This window comes from Podarcis bocagei (genome assembly GCF_964188305.1).
Source record: "Podarcis bocagei genome assembly, chromosome: 2".
In the NCBI taxonomy this organism is placed as follows: Eukaryota; Metazoa; Chordata; class Lepidosauria; order Squamata; family Lacertidae; genus Podarcis; species Podarcis bocagei.
In genome coordinates this window covers 64,714,592-64,735,051 of record NC_138126.1, presented here as the reverse complement: position 1 = coordinate 64,735,051, position 20,460 = coordinate 64,714,592, and the positions used below count along the sequence as shown (strand labels likewise).

The window sequence follows — 20,460 nt, the reverse complement described above, 5'->3', positions numbered from 1 at the left end:
TGGAAGTTCGGGCTGGCGAGGCGCGCCGTCCAGCAACTGATTCCTCGCTCTTGGCCTCTCGCGATCCCATCGTTTAAACCAAAGGTGGCTGCAGTTTGGGTTTCTTTTTCCCTCTCCAGCACATCGAGTTAAATATTTCCAATATAGCAGCCTCCCCCAAGTTCCCGCCCGATCGAAAGAGGCGAGTTTGCCCTCGAGGTTTCGCGTGAAATGGGCACAGGGACCAAGGACCTTCTTCCCGCCGCTTCGACGATTCGTCCGTCGCTCGTCCCAAAGTTATGTGCCCAAGGTGCGGGTGGTGTTACTTTCGTGCTGTGCAGCCCCTTAGCCAACCACAAAAAATAATAATTAAAAATTTAAAAAGAGGAACGTCCTCCAATGCTGTTGCTGCTGATGTTGTTGCGGGCCACAGTGACAGGCTCTTTCAACTGGATGCAACCCCCACCATCCTTTCCATAATGGAGACGATTTTGTGAGCACAGCTGTCACCCACCACCAAGCTGGTGTTCCTCTTTTTTAAAAAAAAGAGCAGATGATCCGTCCGCATTGTTACATTTCACTCTCACGACCGATTGTACAGTCCCCCCCCCTCATCCCATCATCGAGAGATTCGTGGGATTTGTTTCTAATTTATAGTCGGACGAGGTCATAAGGCAGATGCCTGCAAAAAAACCGAAACAAAAGCACCCACACAAAATATGCCTTGTGTTTTTTAAAATAAGAACCCGTCGTTCGGAGTCTTCGTTGCGCAGATAGCTCAGCGCGTTGTTATTACTACTACTACTACTACTACTACTACTACTATTATTATGTCTCTCTCGTCCTCCCTTATTTCTTTTCACGTGGCCTCCACATAGTAGAAGTCACTCTCCGACGAGGAAGTGCCACTTCTCGCCCCACAAAGGGCATTAAAATTATTATTTCTTTTCTCCTTTACCAATAAACCAAGGGCGCATCAGTTTAAAAAGTGCCTAATGGGCTCATTTTATCCCTCTTCCAAATCCAGGAAGGTCGGGTAATTCTTTTTTAGGATGGGGAGTGGTGGGGCAGAAAGAAAAGAGTCTCACTTTAGTTTAGAACGATTTCCTTTAGAACGGTGATGGTTTTTTATTCTTGTTATCCGGAGTCTTGGAAACACGTGTCTCGAATAGGACGCTGTGGTTCAAAGGGACGGAGTTAGCGGCGATGGGTTTTTTTAAATTAAAATATATATATACACAAGCCCGCTATTTTCTTTTTCTTGCTTGGCTTGTTCCGAGAAAGAGAAGACGACGAAGACAGTTAAAAAAACCCAGTGATGCATGCACACGAGCGCTACACGTGTAACACGTATCTTTGTGGCAGTTTCTTCGCACAAACGCTCTCAAGAACCACCCCTCTCTCTAGAGAGAGAGAGATTACATACCCATACACGCACACTCTGCAACATTTCCGCTGCAAGCAGCGTTCTGGAACCGACTCAAATTCTGGAGCTGGCTTAAGTCTCCGTGCGTCAAAACTCTCCCCGCGTTCCCTTTCCTTCCTCTCTCGATCGCCTTGATCGCCAAGTGCCAGAGCCTCCCGCTTTCTCGTACTTGACGTCTAGTGGGACATCTTCGTGCGTGCCCCCTAACTGCTTATCTTCCCTAAAAGTGATCTAGCCCTCCGCCCCAAACCTCTCCATGCGTGTCGGATTCTCCCCAAAGAGCAACTTCTCATCAGCGGTGCTAGCATATGGAGAGGGGCACTTTGACAAGCCTGGTCAGCCTTTTTATAATAATGTGGCGCAAAAACAAACGCTTTATCCTCCCAGGGTAAATCAACTGATCGTTAGGAAGTTGCAGCCAGAGACTTGACTTGTTCTTTTCTCTTTTCCTGCCCAAAGACTGCGGGCTTGGTATCCTCTCCCAGCCTTTCTCGCAAAGAAGACTTTTATATGGGAGAAACTTTAAAACTAAATTCAGGGTGGCTTTCTCCGACTTTCTTTCTTTCTTTTTGTCCGTGTCTACATGTGTAAATCTGCACAGGTGTTGCACCGACGTTGTTCACGCTTGCAAAAACATGCAAATAATGTGGTTCTAACACCTTGTATTGCAGCGTATTGATAAAGAGCCTCTTTCAAAATTCACTTGCCTCAATATGCAGATAATATAACAGATGATTATAGACAGACACACAGACACACATCAGTTTATAAACTGACTTCCAGGAAGGCAGACAGGTAACCACTGACAGAGATCTGATTACATTTATTTCCATGGGGCCATTTTGAACATCCATAGCTCTGTGTAGGTACTTCTGTCTGCCTGTATTTCAAATGAATATTGAATGAAGAGGGCAACACATGTATGCAGCGTTGTGTCTGAAACCCAACAAGTTAAAGACTGCTGCGAGTACAAAATTCAGCTTCATTTTGACTGACATTGGTGCCTATATTTGTGAAGATCAAGAAATCTGGCAATCGAGTGCATTGCTTTACCAGAGTCTCACTGAGTATACAAATAGGGGCATGTGCTGTACAGGGTTCATCTGAGTTGAATGGTGAATGGCCATAAAATCTGCATTGTGCGCAGGCTTAATATTTAATATTCCTATGTAAACCTTTACTGATATTATCATTATTATTTTCTGCAAACTACCTGGGATCTTTATTGTGATGGGTGGGCCAGAAATCCTCTAGATATGAATAAATATGAAACTGACAGAGTTAGCAGGAGTTCACACAATCACCTGGTTAACACAGAATAATACCTGCATTTATGTACATTCTCCATTCAACTTAATCAAACACATGCACAGTCAATTTCACTAGGGGGAGGTAGTTGGCTTCAAATTTACTTGAAAGTCCCAAAGCCTGAGGACTTGGTACCCTGCTCCTTATTCCAAGTTTTGTAGGCGTGGGCATAGCCAGGGGGGTGCAGGGGGGCAGCTGCCCCCAATCAAGTAAATAAATAAAAATACTTAACTGACCAATTGCGTTACTGATAACTCGGTTCTTCTCCCTCCTAGCATAAAACCTACTTCCACCTAAAATAAGCCCATGTTTATAGGACATGGTTGTAATTAGTTAGTGGTGAAGGCACTCTGCACATGCTTAATAAACCCACTTTTTGAGCTGAAATTAATTTCCTAAGAATTAGTTTCCTAAGATTCTTTTAAACTTTCTCCTTTCCAAAGTTGGAGTCAAATATTCTCCAGGTATTCTCTGGATGCTTGAATACTCTTTGAATATCATCTAAAATATTTTGTTGTTGTTCATATTTAACAACCAACATAACAGATATTGGCCAACTGAGATATATATATATATATATAGCAACATCTGATCATCAACTTGCAGTGACATGTCATATCTGATTGCATGGACCACTGACACATAGTTGTCTATCACAGTGTTTTTCTAATGGTCTACATTCCATGAATACACTCCACAGCATCTGTCATGCATGTGTGCATGTTCTTTCCATCTGTAGATCAGCCTTCCCCAACCTGAGGCTCTTCAGAGGCTTTGGATTACAACTCCAATTGGCCCCACTCAACATTGCCAGAGGTCAGAAATGATGGGAGGTGCTGCCCAAAAAATCTGGAGGGCATTAGGTTGGGGGAAGCTATTGTAGATAATTCTGGGGCATGCTCTATGCAAGAAGGCAAAGGGACAGGTACTCCTCTAGATGAGCCACATTCCCTGTAGTCCAAGCTTTCATTTACAAAACAAATAAAGCAAGCCTTTGTATGACCTGCTATATGAGGCAAAATGTCTATTTTGTTCATTTCCTATATAAGAAAACAGCCTGTAGCATTTTTTAGCCAATGAATGTAGTCATGGCAAGGGCTGACATTTAGGAAAGGAGGTGTAGCCAATTAGACAAAGAAGTGTAGGGTGAAACTACTCTCATCAGTAGAAGGAACTTCTTGGATAATTTAAGCCTTTCATTCTGGTCTCCTATGATTGAAAAGTGATTGCTGCCTGGCTGAAAACAATTCAGGTATCCAGGATTTTAGTGCAGCTGTGATTGGGATGGGGTGGGGAGGTAACCTAAACCAAAAGGAAGCAGGAAGGTGGGACTTCATGATCTTGTGGATCCCATGTGGTACAACAACAAAAAAGATCCCTTCTACACTGCAGAGTATGATCACTAATGATCAGCAAGCTGCCTTTCAGTTGTTCTTCCCACTGAGGTCTCCACCATAAGCTTAGAAAGAAAGAAAGAGAGCTACAATCACATTTGACATCATTTGATGGTTGACATGCAAAAAATACAGAATATTAGAAGGTGTTTGCTAGCTGACATATAATAGCGCTTTAAAATCTTATAGTGTTTGATGAAAAACATGCAATGCCTTTAGTATCTGACATTTGATCAATAACATGCCATAGCAATGAGCACTTGACAGTTGAAAGCTTGTGTTTGAAGCTTGCCAAAATCAAAATAATTACGGGACGCCAACAAGCCTAAAACATCCCAATTCTGAGCTTAAAGCTTCACATCCAAAACTGGAACTTGGATTTTGCATTGAAATTTCTGATTCTAAATAATCAGAATGGTGAAACTGGAGAAAAATGGAGGGATTTTGAGTATTTGAAAATATTTGTTTCAGCCTTTTCTTAGGTATTACATTTTGATGGTGATGGTGATGATAATGGGCTGCCAAGCCTGCTTGCGTAGCTTGCCACCCCTGCAAATCTAGGATTGTGATGCAGCCATACAAATCCTCCAATGGGGGCCATGCGATGGCAGCTTTACAATTTTATGCATATAGGAATATTACTTTCAGGAGTGTGCTGTAGCACTGAAAAAAAGACTGGATGAGCTCTGGATTAAATGCATTCCCTTCTGAGCAGATAAATACATGTCCCTTCCGGTTGTTGAAACTACCTCACTGCATGTAGTCTGTGAAATAATTGTATCATTTTCTAGGCCAAATGTTTCAACTCTGTGATATTCTTTACAATTAAAAGCAATTTGCAACGATCCCAATTGTTTCTTTTCCAGAGCTCTGCACATGCCAAGAGAAGGAGTAATGATCAGATAAATGCAGAACTTGGATCAATGCAAGGGACACTGTTGGCAGCCTTTGCTCTCCAGGTCTGTTCACGTGGGCAGGAGGAAAGCTGCCTTCCTCAATGATAAAACTATGCTCGCTGTTTCAAGATATCCCCTCTCCTCCCCAGTAGGTAGTGGCTACTACTAATTTATAACCTGAAAGTGGCTTCTTCTCTGCTGACCTTGAATCATTGCACCAGTCCTTTCGCTTAACCAGAAAAATGACACCACACAACCGACATTCTCACACTTTAGAAATAACTTGTACCTTTAGAAATAACTCTGCCTCTCAGCTAGATTTAAAACTTGCTCACATTTAAATAATTGTAATTGCAATTGAGCAATCGCTTTGAATAACTCAGTTGGTTAGGGCGTGGGGCTGATAGTGCCAAGATTCCAGGTTCGAGCCCTGTATGGGACAACTGCAAATTGCAGGGGGTTGCACTAGATGATCCTCAGGGTCCTCTCCAACTCTACATTTCTATGATTATCTCTGCCTGTGTGCGGATGCAGAGCACACACCAGGCTGTATATGTTTCTCCAGTTCTCCAGTGCAGGAGAGTCTGCTTTCAAGTCCCCTTCATTCAGGCTTGGCATTGGGTTGTGAAAGCAATATGACTCTGAAGCACCAAAAGAGAGGGGAGTCTGCAGAAAACAAAACAAAAAAATCAAAGAGGTAGCAGGAATCTCAGTGCTTCTTCTGTCCTTCTTTTTTGACGTTGCTTTTTGTCATGTTGAATCAGAATAGCAAGCGAAATCATCTCAAACACAATCATATGCCAAAATAGTTAAAACTATAAAAATTCCTCAGCTAAACATCCGGCTTAAAAACTGTCCAAACACAAGTCATTATCATAACAAGTTCCTAAATGCCTTTGTTGCTACAGGGGTTGGGGGTGGCGAGTTCTCGCATTAACTTTTAAAAGCTCTTGTATCTAATGTGTATGGAGCGGGGACTTTGGATACATGTAACCCATTTTTAAATTACGGATTGAAATTACAGAGTAGGAATGAATTTAAAGTCGTCCAGCCCAATCTTCTGGTCACCTCAGTTTTATAGGAGCATGAACCAAATATCACATCCACAGGCAAACCTGCCAGGCCTGATGACAGGCATATGTATTCTGTATTGTATATGGGGATCAATCAGCAACAGGGTTGAGGAAAAACTCATAGACTGAAGGCATTGCACATGAGTCACACCAGGCAAGAGCAGTAACTTTCCTCCTCACATAGTTAAGGAAGGGACATTGCATATTTCTCTCACCCCTCCCCAAATATGGAAGGAGTGAATGCACAGTATCCTCAGGGGGGTATGATCATGTCATGTCAGGAGGAGAAGAGATATTTAATTGTGGTTTTAAAGAAAACAACACTTACAGAGCATTTTTAGATAATGCCTATAAATTTTTATTATCAGACATAATTTTGACAATCAGCTCCCATCTAGTACGGAAGAGCTTGCAAAGTATCCAGACAAAAAAATTTGGCAAGCCCTTTCCCTAGTCATATAATAACCAGGAAATGCCAGTTTGAATTTTTCTCCTCAAGGAAGGTTGCATTCCTAGGCAAACCTATTTATTTTTAGTCATATTTATCAAGTTCCTTACCACCTTAGTTTTCAGGGCAATGAACAATTACAACCAATTAAAATCACATTGCCACCACCACCACCCACAACAACAACTTATGCAGCAATCAAATAAAACCCATACCATACCATACCATATCAGAATGCAATCAAATCAATTTGTACAATTTCAGCAGAAATGACCACGTAGAGAGAAAATACACCTTCAAACCACAGCAAGATGCAGAAGCTAAGAAGCTCATATAAATAAATATATACAAAAATACGTTTCTTAAAGTGAAATACCTCTTAGTAGTGTACTTTGCAAAGCACTGGAAAATAAAAACAGGAATTTGCCTGGTGCTGAAAAGTCATTAAAGATGGCTTTGTTTGAGTCTCTAGAACCAGGGAGTTCACTGCTGACAAGGACAGCTCCTTTACCACACCATGTGCAAAGGGGAATAGGAATTTTAATGTATATTTTATGTTCAGTTCAGAGGTTTTGACAATGAAGCAGTATACAAATGTTACAAAGAAATGAATATTGTTGTCCGATCCTAAAGTGTATGCAACTGTCCAGAGCAGCAAACAGAAAGACAGGAATCTCTGCCCTGAGGAGGTTTCAATTTAAAATCCGACATGATGGGAGATAGAAGAGGCGTGAGAGGAGGATGGAGTTGAAAGTGAGAGAGGAAGAACATGTATGCATCCAGTTACGTGAGGTGCACTTTGGCTGAGTTGAATAAGGAGTCAGGAGTTATGCCAAAGGATTCTTGGAAAAAGTGAGTTTTGCCAGTGGCACCAGTAAAATGAGAATTGATTGAAAGGAGGGGGGGGGGAGAATTCCTACATTTGTTCATTTGCAGCTATTAACAATAGGTGTTTTACCTTGGTTTTTGCAAGATGGGAAGGTGCACCAAGAATCTGCCTGTCTGACCTAGATGAGTGGCAGTTTATATCAGTGTTTCCCAACCAGTGTTCCGCGGCACACTAGTGTGCTGCGAGATGTTGCCTGGTGTGCTGTGGGAGGGAGGCGGGCGAGTCGGGCGGCGAGAGGCGGGGCGGCGGCGGCGAGGAGAGGCCGCCCAGCGCGGGGCTCTCGCCGTCTGCCTGCCTGGCTGCCTGCGTGGCGCTGACGTCACGGGGCTGTAACGTGCCCCACATAGGCACACGCGGGGCGGCGAGCGAGCTCCCTCCCACATCCCATCGCCGCTCGCTTCGGCCGGCCTACTGGGCTGTCGCAGGCGGAAGGCCTGCGCATGCGCGAGGTTTTCGCGGCTTTGGGATTCCCTTCACGCCTTCCTCCTCCCGGGTCCTTGAGAGCGCGGGAAGCGGCAGCGCGAGACCGGCGTTGAGCCTGGTAGGTATTGCGCTTGCCAAGGCAGTCATTTGGGAAATGAAAACTTGCAAAGCAAGCAACCAGTTCAATCTGAAGTACGTGTATGCTTAATATCCTGTATCTGAAACCTGTTCTGCCCCCTCCCCCACACTTGGTGCCATTTTCATCTACACATGCAGCAGAGTAAGTTGACCCAGAATAGTACCAATTCAGATGGCAGATGGGAGAATGACAGTGCTGAATGCTTTCCCATGTAGAACAGTCCCTGCAAATAAAAACCTAGCATATTTGGAAGAGGGATGCTAGCCTAACCATTACCTTCTATGCTGTTACTATTTTTTTATTTTTTTTTTACATAAGTAAAAAGTGACCTTTCCCCATCTGGCATGGTGGTGTGCCTCGAGATTTTTTTCATGAAACAAGTGTGCCTTTGCCCAAAAAAGGTTGGGAAACACTGGTTTATATAATGTCAGGTTCCTACCGTGTTCACCTGATACAGGATGGAGATGGAGCTCATTAGAGTCCTCTTCAGCATGGAAAACGCATTTGTAAGGAACTTTGGCTTATCCACTTGCTACAGCAAAGGGAACAGGGCACAACATGAAGAACTCTGTCCTGTTAGTCTTGCAGACGTTTGACTCTGTTTTGAATGAGGAAAGTGGGAATGGAATGAGCTGGATTGCATGAAAGTGGGGACAGCAGTCAGTTTTCCTGACCACTTTTGCAGTGGATGAGAGAGGACACATGGGAACTGGTCTCTGAAGTCCTCCCCCCACAGGAATGTGCACAGGACATTGGCACTGAAGGCAGAACACAGGATTCATCTTTGTGCTAAAGATTCCAAAGGTCTCACACCAATGTTCAGGATGGTGGTCGGCTGAGAATCTAATAGAACATGCATAGGGTTTATACCTTACAGACCCAAGCTAAGGTTTAAAAAATGCTCCTTCCTCTCATTTACAGAGAACAGAGATACTGTTCCCTCACTCCGTTTCACAGAGTTCACAAAGAGCATAAATCCTGGAGAAAGAAACAGGCTCACTGCAAATAGTGCTGTTTCCCCACTGATCCTAAGATTCATCCCCCACCCCCACCCCCGTGCTCCAAAATAAGCCTCCTGTACCTCAAAGGGATGGGAAACTGAGTAAGGGGCTTCTGCCTCATGACCTCATATACCTGATGGGATTTGGAAACAAATTCCTCCCTGTGAAATGATACTCAGATTTGGCCCTAATCATTTTGGCAAGCAAAATGATGGCCCTTTCCCAATCCAACTGGGTGGTGCAGTTTCCCCATCCAAGTTGCTATTTTTGCACACACCCCACCACCAACTCTATGGTTTAAGATTCCCTTGTCTTCAGGGCAACATCTTGTCTTCTGATGTCTCCTTTTGTCCTCCCATCTTTCTTAGCTAGGGATGGGTGAACCTATGTAGTCATCCTTTTGGTCCATGTCACTTTCACATGTTTTACCCATTATTTCATTCAAAAAAAAAAAACTTTCAAAAGTTTTAATATGTCTTTTCTCTCAAAATACTATTTAAATATCATTTTCTTTCACAATATGGGAGGAATTCAGCATTATGCAAAGGTGATCAGTTCCAGCATTGACAGGCGGAATGATCTGCCCACTGCATGCTTTTTGGGGGGATTTCCTGATCCTCCCCAAATCTTTTTTTGGGGAGGGGGACATTTTGGAGGCATTCAAGGAAATGCATTTTGTCTCCAACAGCATATTTTGGTCTCATCCACCCCATACATTTAAAGCACCCTTAATTTACTTTATCAGGCATGGTTTTGCCCAAAAAACCCTGAGAGATGTAGTTTGTTATGCATGCTGAAAATTGTCAGCAGCACCGGATTTAGGGCAGTGTAGGTGGTTCCCCAGCACAGAACGCTGAGCTGAGGCAGCACAAAATTGAGAAGATCCATAAGTGAGAAGATCCATTTGTGGGAGCCAAATTTTGGCCTCACTCAGGGTACCACGTTACCAAAGTCTGCCCTGTTGTCATGAAACCTCTGACAGAGCTACAGTTTCCAGTTCCCAGGATTCTTGGAGGGGAAGCCATGGCTATCAAAGTGGTATATGAGTGATTTAAAGGTATTATGTGGATGTGACATTAGATGCATCTTTTGATACCACTGTATTTGATACTGAATTTGGAGAAGTGCAAATTGCAGTGGACCCCTAAATCTCAACCTGCACATTACTCCAGAGAGGAACAGGTCACTTTGTAAAAGAATTTGCAACAGATTATTTTTCCCCCCCAGGCATGGTGGTAGAGCTCAGTGGCAGAGCATTTATTTGCAAAGAGATATGCAGGGAAATATGCAGGTACCAAAACCTATGGGAAACAGCCCTACCGGAAAAGTTAACCAACAAACTAGCACATGGACAAGCTACGGAGGATGCCTTCACCCTAGTGTGGTTCCCCTTTATTACATACGCAGCACAACAGGACAATGACCCCTTAGTTAGTTGACTAACACTGAGAACATCATTAATCCCTTAAGTTATAAATGGAATGATCCCTGCTATTGCACTCGCACCAGGAAGCAAGCTGTGCTGAACACCAGTAGGAAGGGGGATTCACACATATAATGGTATGTACAATGGCTTCCCAGCCACCTGAAGTCCTTCCTTAGAGATATTAATGATGCGTTCACATGTCCTAGCTCCATGCTCCCATAGAATTGTAGAGTTGGAAGGGACCCTGAGGATCATTTAGTCCAACCCCCTGCAATGCAGGAATATGCAGCTGTCCCATGCGGGGATTGAACCTGCAACCACACTCTAACCAACTGAGCTATTTTGCTGAATAGCAGCAAAAAACACTTGAGCAGGGCTACAAACATGCACATATGCTTGTCTGCATGCACCCACCCACACCAAAGAGCAGCAGCCCATATCTAAATACCCAATTCATTAGGGTCAGCATGAGTGCAATCCTATGCATAGTTACCCTGGACCAAACTCCACTGAACTCAGCTGTGCTTGTTTCAGACTTCATTGATATGATTTGCAAAACACATTGAGCTTCAACAAAACATCTTCAGCCTGCTAATATGCAACCTTTAGCTTTTAATCAGAAATGCAAACAATCTTGCAGATAAGTGTTATCCCATTTTGAACAACAAACATGAAGTAGGAACCTCATCAAAGAAAAGAAAGAAAAGCATCCAAACTCCACTTGATTTCTCTCCCCCCCCCCCTCTTCCTCTATGCTAAACTTGAAAGCCTCATTATCATCTCATTCAGTTGCCAAAGCAAGAAGGATCCATCAAGTACCCTGGTGCTCCAGTAGCTGCTCCAGTAGCTGCCAACTCAAAAAAGTCTCACAGATGTGCTCCCCAGAAGTCTCCCTCCACTACACCACTGGAACAGAAGAATCACCAATGGTGATCCAGCATCCTGGTCCATCACTGCACAGCTGGATGCCTTCAGGAAACCCAGAAGCAGGACATAGCTAATAGTCCTCTCCCACTTTTGGTCCCTAGCAACTGCTATTCAAAGCCATCATGAGTAGTAGCCATCAATTGCTTTTATCCTTCATGAATTTATCTAATTCCTTTTAAAGCCAATAAGAATGTATAAAAAGTAGCCACAACAATACTCTTAAGATGCACTGCTCCCCCTCCCCCTCCGAAATTGATCTTGAATATAACTAAGAGTGAACTTTAAAACCTCATTGAGAATTTTGCCTAAGACCCCCTACTGAACTCTGGTGGATTCTTTGAGAATAGTTTCAGTGCTCTGTGAGAAAGAATCTGTGGCACCCAAGCACCAGCCGCTTCTAAAGAAGTTGTGCAGGAAACTGCTTGCCATATAAGTGAAGATTTGGCATTACCTGACCCAAGTTAATGTTAGGTTGTACAAAAGAAGAATGTTAGAAGAATGTGAGGGTAGCTTTAAAATCAAGGTTAGATAGTCACACCTTCCCAGACCTATATCATTAATTTCATTCATAAAATTGGTAGATTTAGCAATGCTAGATTGAGGGGGGGGAGTTTATGTTTAGTTTTTCCTCAAATGTTGCTTAAAAGAAAGTGTCAGACCTGAAATTCCAGGGAAATAATATCCTGTGAGCGATCATATCTCTGCCCCATTCTTCCCTCAAGAACTAACATTCCCAGGGCTTGTTGGGAAGAGGAAATGACAGACCACTTTAAGCCTGCCATGTGGATATGTAATCTGAGATACTGTGTGGGGTCCCCCCCCCATCAGATCCAGGGTTCTCCCAGTCCTCTCATCAATCTGTACTGTATTAGGCTGGTGAAAGGCTGTGGCTCAGGTGTAGAGCACATGCTTCACATGCAAAGACTCAAGTTCAGTCCCTGGTTGGGCTGGGATTGTCCCCTGTCTGGAACCCCAGAGAGCCACTAGCAGTCAGTGTAGATTCTTTGCTAACTAATTCCAATTTCCAATTAAACTTTTTTATTGCCATAGGCCATGGCATCATTCAGAAGGAGAACAACAACAAAAAAACAGTAACCATAAAATTCATTGGGCACCACACTTACAATAAAACTACGGTCACGGCTACTAAAATTATTTGTTGCATTAAATAGAATAGAGTAGCAGAAGATTCTTAGGTAAGATGTGCCAAATTAAATATCCAAATCCCCTTTGCAGTTGACCGCTATTTTATCTAGTTCCTTCCTCCTGATCTTCTTAGCTGCCAGTGCATAGAGTACTACTTTATAAGTAACAAAGTCATCAGTGTCGCTCAGCAGCCATTTCACCCTTTCTACCCTATTCAAATGTGTTCCATTCGTAAACAGGGGTTTTAATAAATTGGTCTCTTGGGTCTATATATAATGGGCACTGCAATAAATAATGGCACAGGTCCTTGACGCAGGGTTGTCCACACAGACAGAGTCTCTCTTCATAATGTACTTTGCTGTACTGTCCATCCAACACCGCCGAGGGCATCGATTGGAATTGTAGTTCTGTAAAAGCGATTCTTAGTACGGCAAATGGGAGCTTTGTCAGGTATCTGGCTAGGGCATGCTCCATTTTGATAAGTGGGCACCATGGTGAGCTCTTGGTAGAAGCAATCATGTTTAGATCTCTTTCTGCATCAGACCTGAAGAGTCAGTGTAGATAATACTGAGCTAGATGGGCCAATGACTTGACTCACTGTTAAGACAGCTTCCTATGTATATATAGCCACTGCCCATTAATGGAAGCACTTGTTCTAAGTCAGCTGTATGCACCTTCTCCAGTTTCCAAGCTTCTTAGCACATGTACCCATGGCAAAAATGGGTATTAACCCAACTCAGAGTAGACCCGTTGGAATTAATGAACACAGCTCAATTAGGTCTATTCATTTCAAAACATCAGCTCTTTGTAAAACTAAGTTGAATGTCACCCCACATTTTCCATGCCTGACCATGTGTACGTTTTGCATAACTTCCTATGTAGGGAAACAATGTTCTAAGGGAAACCTGTGGGATGTTCCTATTGGGCACTATCCAGGCCAAATGTAGCTCTTTAAAGCCCTAACAAAGTCAACAGGAGAGATTAAGTAGTGCATGCCAAAGGGCAAAATGAGATGTGACATAATGCATTGTCATATTTTACATGTTAGCCTGGATAAATAGCGACCGTAGAGAAGGGGGAATAAGCACAATCAGAACTGTGGCAGCTGCGAAGGGGGAAGTGTAACTCTTTGCCCCACTGTTACAATCAGAGGCATATCTTGGGGTTGGCGAAACCGGCCCCCCCACTGGAGCCACAAACCCAGAGGGGGTGCAAAAATCGCCTGTCAGGCTATGGCATGTATGGCATATATGTGTGTGTTGACGTGCCACCACAGTTGCAATGAGATCCAATGCAGGAGAAGCTTCCTGTTCCTCTCACACTGTGGCAAAAAGACATGCAATTCTTTTCGCCCTTCCACCCTTACTCCAGGTGCTTCAAGTACTTGGGTCACACAAAACATAGTAATTTCTAATGTGACTATTGTGGTAAAGTGGCTTTTTTCGAGGGGAAGGGGGACCACTACAGCTTTTTGCCAAGAGTGTAAGGGACTTTAGGTATGCCTCCGGTTGCAATGCCCACCAAAATATCCTCCCCATTAGCTGCTATTTGCATTCAGGTGGGGGTGAAGCCTCATTAGAACTTATGGGAGCTTTTGCTCCAATGCAAATAATAGCATTGTGGTGAGGGAGCTATTGGATTGCGGTGGCAGTGGGAAAGGGTGAAAGTCTTCCTCCCTATTGTGCCATTATCCTACTCAGGCCCTATCACAGTAACTTTTAAAAAAACAACAACACACACATGTTAAATACAGTAACTTGTTTAACATCACATCTAGTTTGGCTCTATGGAATTGTCCACACCAGAGAAAAATGTGGATTTGCACCAGTCCGTCTGCCCCTAAATGTAGGGGAGTCCACGTGAAAACCTCCCCATCCCAGTGTTGCCCCAGACCTTTCCCCTTTTAACTGTGGGGTTTTCCTGACATTTGGAAAGTTTGAAATAGCCATGACTGAAAAAGTCCACATCTAAAGGTGGGAAAGCTCTGGAACAACAGTCCATACCCAAAGTAGCAGGACTTTAAACTTCTTAACTTTAACTGGATGTGCCATAATTTCTAATTAGTTTTACAGATCAGAAAAGGCAGAGATGCAAGTCATATTCAGGAGGTCAAAGTCAAGAGAACACAAGATTACTTATTAGGTCATGGTCATTTCTTGACTTAGTTTCTGGCCATGTGCCACCAGTCCCCTCTTTGTTATAACCACCTATAATTATATCTATATCCAGTGGATCTTTGTTCAGGTGAAAACTAGGGAGGGCCTGATTTCAAAGTGAACAAACAACAACAAAACGCCTCAGCAGGTATTTTGCATCATACTAGGGAGAAAACATCAGGAGGTGACCCTGTAGTTATACACAGCCTTGTTATGAAAACTTCTGTTAATGGGATTAGCTTTGCTGAAAATATAGGTGGCAATTAAAAAAAGGGGGGGGGAGAGAGACAATATTCCCCCAGACTTTGCAACAAGGAAAAAAAGACCTAGCACGTGTAATTTTGGAAATGAATTGTTTCTTAAACACAACACCTGAGATGAGAGTCCTCTTGCTGGGGGTGGGGCAGCCAGGGTTGAATTATTATTTATATTATTTTATAATTTATATTCTTTTCCAAGCTCACGTAGTTTTAAAACCTTATCTATTGCAAACAATGCAAACAATCAAAGCACAGCATACATCAAAATCAGTGGTAGTGTTTCTGAAAGCTTTCTTTTGGGACAGGAGATAGAAGCACATGTTTCTCGTTGTATTAATTACTCATAAAGCAAGACAATGTTGCCATTAAAAAGATCCCTCATCTTACACACCGAACATTTAAAACATTAACACGCTAGCAGGAATGTGCAAAGGTAGCCTGAATACACAGTTGCGTTTTTTATCCAACAGATCTTGTTGTTGTGTCCTGCCCTTTAAGAGGCAAGGCTCACAGCCTTTGTTAAGACACGAGTAGCTAAATAGAGTGGACACTATGGTTCAGTGGCTTGCTGTTCTAAATAATTCAGATTCTTCCAGTTGGTGAGGCTGAGTGTATTTAACCTTGGTTCTAATCAAACTTCTCTAATTAGATATTTTCCTACCACAAAATGCCCTGCCTGGGAATACGTTGAAAAAAATTAAGAGTATGCATCTTAAAACAAATGTTTAGTTGTTGTTTTTTATTTCCCAGATCCTGGGCAAATGTGACCCATTCCTGAAAATATAGCATCTAAACAACACTCAAACTGAAGAGACTTGGGCTCTTCAATCCTGTTTTTATGGAACTATGTTGACATCTAGTGTCCAGTTGTGCATATAACTCTTTTTCAACATTCCCTTTATTGTGCAGAGCTCTCTGCAAGTCTAAGAATCAAGTTAACACCAGATATTCATTTTTCTTAGGTATTTAGCTAAGGCTTTAGTTGCAGCGCAATCGAGGTTTTGAGTCAAAACTCAGACCCCCAAATCCAAACATTCAGCCTCAGGAAAGTCACCATGGCCGGTCATTGCATAGCATGCAGTTCACTCTGAGCCAGTCAACACTGAGAGGTGGCCCAAGGCAAAAGAGACTTGGGGCCTTCCTCCTGCACCTCCTCCCAGTTGCTATCAACAGAAAGCACAGAATAACAACAGGAATGTGCTATAAAGTTTAGTATGCACCATTTAATAATGGTGAATTAATTAATAACCATGAATGCCAATTTGCTACATAGGCAAAACTACATCAATCAAATTTTACTACATCAGAAAATTACAAATCATCACAGTTTATGTAAACATTTTCATTGCAACTACTAAAAATGATGAACAGTGACGATCAAACTCATGAAAAATTCAAATACATCCATCAGTCAATCAATCAATCAATCAATCAATCAATCAGTCAATCAATACTTAAAACACTCGAATGACTCCTTCCTTGCTTTCATTTCAAAAAGATTCCTGCATTGCAGAGGGTTGGACTAAATGACCCTTGTGTTCCCTTCCAGCTCCATAATTCTGTGATTTCACTTCTCAATTAAGTTGCACCCCCCATCTCTGCACTAAGCTAAGTGAACCAATAGTTAGATACAAGGCAACTTCTTAATTGCCTGCAAAAATAAGTTGATTATGTACCGTACTTACTTTTTGCCTGTTCTGAAATGACTGCCAGTCAATCTTCATTTTTGGGTCCAGTTTCTAGAACGATGTCTGTGTGTGAAAGAAAACTTCTATTCATTTTCCCCAGACGTCATTCATTTTATAAGCCTTTATCATGTCTCCTTCAAAAGCCTTTTTTTCTAAGCCCCATATGCTTTAACCATCCTGAAGGGATAGGTTGTCCTTCTTGGGGCGGGGGCAGTGTAGATATCACCTTTGTGATCTCTTTTCTGAGATGGGACAGAAGTGACAGTTGGGCACTTTCTGATTTCAAAATTTCCCATCAAAATAACCAGAATATGGGTGTTTGTTTGTTTAAATAAAAGGTGGGGTGGAGTTTAACAGAAAAGTAAGTTCACCTAAAAAGAGAATTCTGGCAGGCAAGGCCTTAGCAAACCTTTTAAAAGTCTCTTCACAATGGCAGTTTTTCATACTCAAGCAGTGAGAAAAATGTCTCTTTTTTTGGCAGATTGGAAATTCTTTGTCATGTTCTGTGTACAAAAGGTTGAGAGCAGTACCTCTGTTTTATGTTCCTTCCAAAAGATAAGTCAGGAAAAAAGTGTCAGTGAAAGTATGAATCAAATGGTCAGGAGAATGCTCTTGACCTCACAGAGTTTAATGGGGACATTTATTTGTTTCCTTTTTACTACAAAGAACATCTCACATGCTTAGGCTGCTATTGTCATTGTTCCCCAAGGCCTCTTAAAAATGTCACCACAAAGAACCATTACATCATCAGAGCCAGGAGTCATATTTTTCCATGTTACTCCTTCATATTATCCTCTCAGGGGTGGGTGCAGAGGAGAGGAAGACTTAAAATCCAAAAAGTTAAAACACAAAAATCTTGGTTCCAACAATGCTGTCATGGCAAAGTGTGGAGGATCATCTTTCATTCTGGTCCATTATCGGCAAGTCAGAGAGTGGCCCCATTTTTATATAGGTTTCCTACATGCTACCGGAGAGCATCTGGCCATCCAGATGTGGTTGGACTCCAACTCCTATCAGCCTCAGCCAGCTTGGCCAAGGGTAAAGGATGAAGGGATGCTGTATGCTTACGCAACAACCCTATGCACACTTATCCAGGAGTAAATCCCAACAGGACTTACTGAAGAATAAACAGTCAAGGACCTCTGGCCTGCACAACATGTCACAATTACCTTTCCACAAGTGCTAAAAAGCCGAGGTAGCTCCAATGGACTTGGAGGAGAAGGGCATGACAGGCAGGCATGGAAGAGGAGGAGGAGGTGGTGGTGACGTGCTCCTTGGATCTGCCACCTGAAGCAACTGCCTCATTTCACCTTATGCATGGGCCGGCCCTGACTTCAAGAACTCTGTAGCTAAGAAAAGTAGCTGGGTTTTCTCCCTTCCCTGACCTGATCTACCCTCTTCCTTTCTTTTTGTGTCATGCATTTTGATACTTGTAAACCATTCTAGAAGCCTTTTTTTTTTTGGCTGAGAAGCAGGATAAAAATGCTTGAAGTAAACAATGATAATAAAAACCAGCTCACTGAATTTATAGCACCCTTTTCAAAAAGAAAACCCAACAACTCTGAGTCAAGTTGGGCCAGCAAATTATTTATGCATAAATGATCATCTCATCAGTGGAAAACAAACTAAAAGTAGACAATGTTAGTGGCATTTTTGCACAGAGCTTTAAAAATTCAGAGTGATGAAGAGGGGGGCGGGAGTCCACCCTCTGAACCCATAATTGAAGCTGGATGGCTTGTTGATTAATGTCCTGGGGGAATTGGATAAAAACTTGAGCTCTCCTAAGAATCCCTTTGGGTAACATCGCTGCTCAGAAATTCTGACCTTAGTCATATAATTTTATTCTCATAAATCTTTATCTGTAGGAAATACCTAAGTTAGAAATTGGCTTGTGGACATATAATTACTTTGCCATTGAGAACTGTATCCTCTGACTTTCACAAGAGAAAAAGACTTTGAAATAGAAGAGACTCGATTCAAAGCAGATCTCTTTTACACTGTGAATTAATTCATAATTTACCGGCAATATTTGAAAACATGAGCCATTAGCAGAACATAATGAGTATGCTGCTTATTCAAAAATATTCTGAAATTAGCATTAGCATCTAGGTAGCTGGAATGTATTAAAACCCTGTATGGCTCTGAATACATTCAGTTTCATAAATGATATCTGCAGGATAGAACACAGTAGCTTCTGCAGAATCTGCATCACCTCGGCTTGTGGTATTTTATTTTTAAGGGGGAAAACATCTAAGTATCTTTGTTAGGGGTCTGTGAAAATATACAAATGTTTCAAATAGCCCGTGGGGTTCCAGATTTCCCCCTTACATGCATTGTTTCTGGGTCAAGAGATCTTGAAAATGGAGTGTTGCCAATCTTCCTTTGTCCCTCACCCTCCAACTGATCATCCAGGATGTTAAGTTACTCATGAGGAGACCAGAGACCTCTGTCTGTGAGTAGCTGTATAGCGTAGATAGATTTATAATGCTTCTTAATTGTCTCTCACGTACATTTCTGCCTTTTCCCTTCAAGCTCTCTTAAACATCATTCTTCATAACTGCTTAAAACTAGCATTTCTTATTGCTTATGAGAGATTTATTCTTATCACCCACCATGAGTTGGAGGGAAACTGCACAAAGAGGGGAGCCTCCTCTACTTTGCAACTACACTTTAGAAAACTGGAAAAAAAACCAGGGCTCTAAAACACACAGGAAACATTCAGAAGAACACTCACTGCTTTCCATAGTCACCCTCCAACTCAGGGAGGTGGAACTAGCCTAGTGGGTGGAGCTAGCAGGATAATCCCAGCTGCCTCCTCCCCACACATGATTATTATACATAGTTGCTTAATACCTGAAGGGGGCAGTATAGATTTCTGAACCAAGGATTGAATTAAAAGGAAACCCGTCGACATTCTACACCAGCGGTTCCCAAATGGTGGTCCACAGTCTACCATCAGTCCATGAACTTCATTAAGGTGGTCCGTGTCATGTCTGTGGATTTGTGCTTGAAGACAGGAAATGGGACACCCATGGCACAAAATATTAATATTGATTTTTCATTGCTTCATTTATTTCTCATATTGCAATTCAAATGGTAATATAATAAAATGCAATATATAAGAAATAAAAGCCACAATAAAATGTGATTAAGAATCATACAGCATTCTGAATAGTGCATTGCACTTGCTACAACAGGCAGGGGGGAAAATCTGCCAAGACACTCCGCAATTTTAACGTGGCCCATGGTGGAAAAAAAAAGTTTGGGGACCACTGTTCTATGCCATCCTAATTAATGAGTTTTAGACAATCCATATGTTCTTATACTTTATGTGGTGTGTTGATTTAGGAAAAGTGTGGAATTACATTTTTAGCAGTATAGCACACAGCTTTTATTTTTAAATTTGAAGGTGGCATATTAGAAGTCCATAGAATGCAGAAAGTGACAAATTCAGTGAACACAAGGAGTAAACGGGGTTCCTAATTAATTTCAGCAAAGGCTTATTTATGAAATACTCACAATTTACAGCATGGACCTTATGAAAGAGTGATTATTTTCTGCCTTGTAATTCATTTCACTTTGAATCTTCTCTGTAAGGAACACAGAAAACGGAGCATTAAAAGGAAAGGAAGCAAACAAATCTGCAAGTACAGTTTTTTCATGCAATTACAGTAAACATTTTTCAAAGCCGCAACACTGCTAACTAAAACATTTTTTGATACAATAAACATATCATTTATTAAGTGTCTTCATTTCTCATGAAGAAATTTGAAAGAGCTTGTTGGTTTCCATAACCATGGTGCCATCCAGTGGCAACTAGTGGTAGCATTTTTTAATACCATCTCTCATTTAGTGCTATTAATACAGTTTAAAAAAACACA

At 42.1% G+C, this 20,460-nt stretch overlaps 1 protein-coding gene across 2 annotated transcripts in view; it reads right to left on the bottom strand.

Annotated features, from left to right (window-relative positions):
* The window catches only part of LOC308582131 (ovomucoid-like), a 331,104-nt gene that overhangs the window by 151,803 nt on the left and 158,841 nt on the right, over positions 1-20,460 (bottom strand). The window lies entirely within an intron of this gene.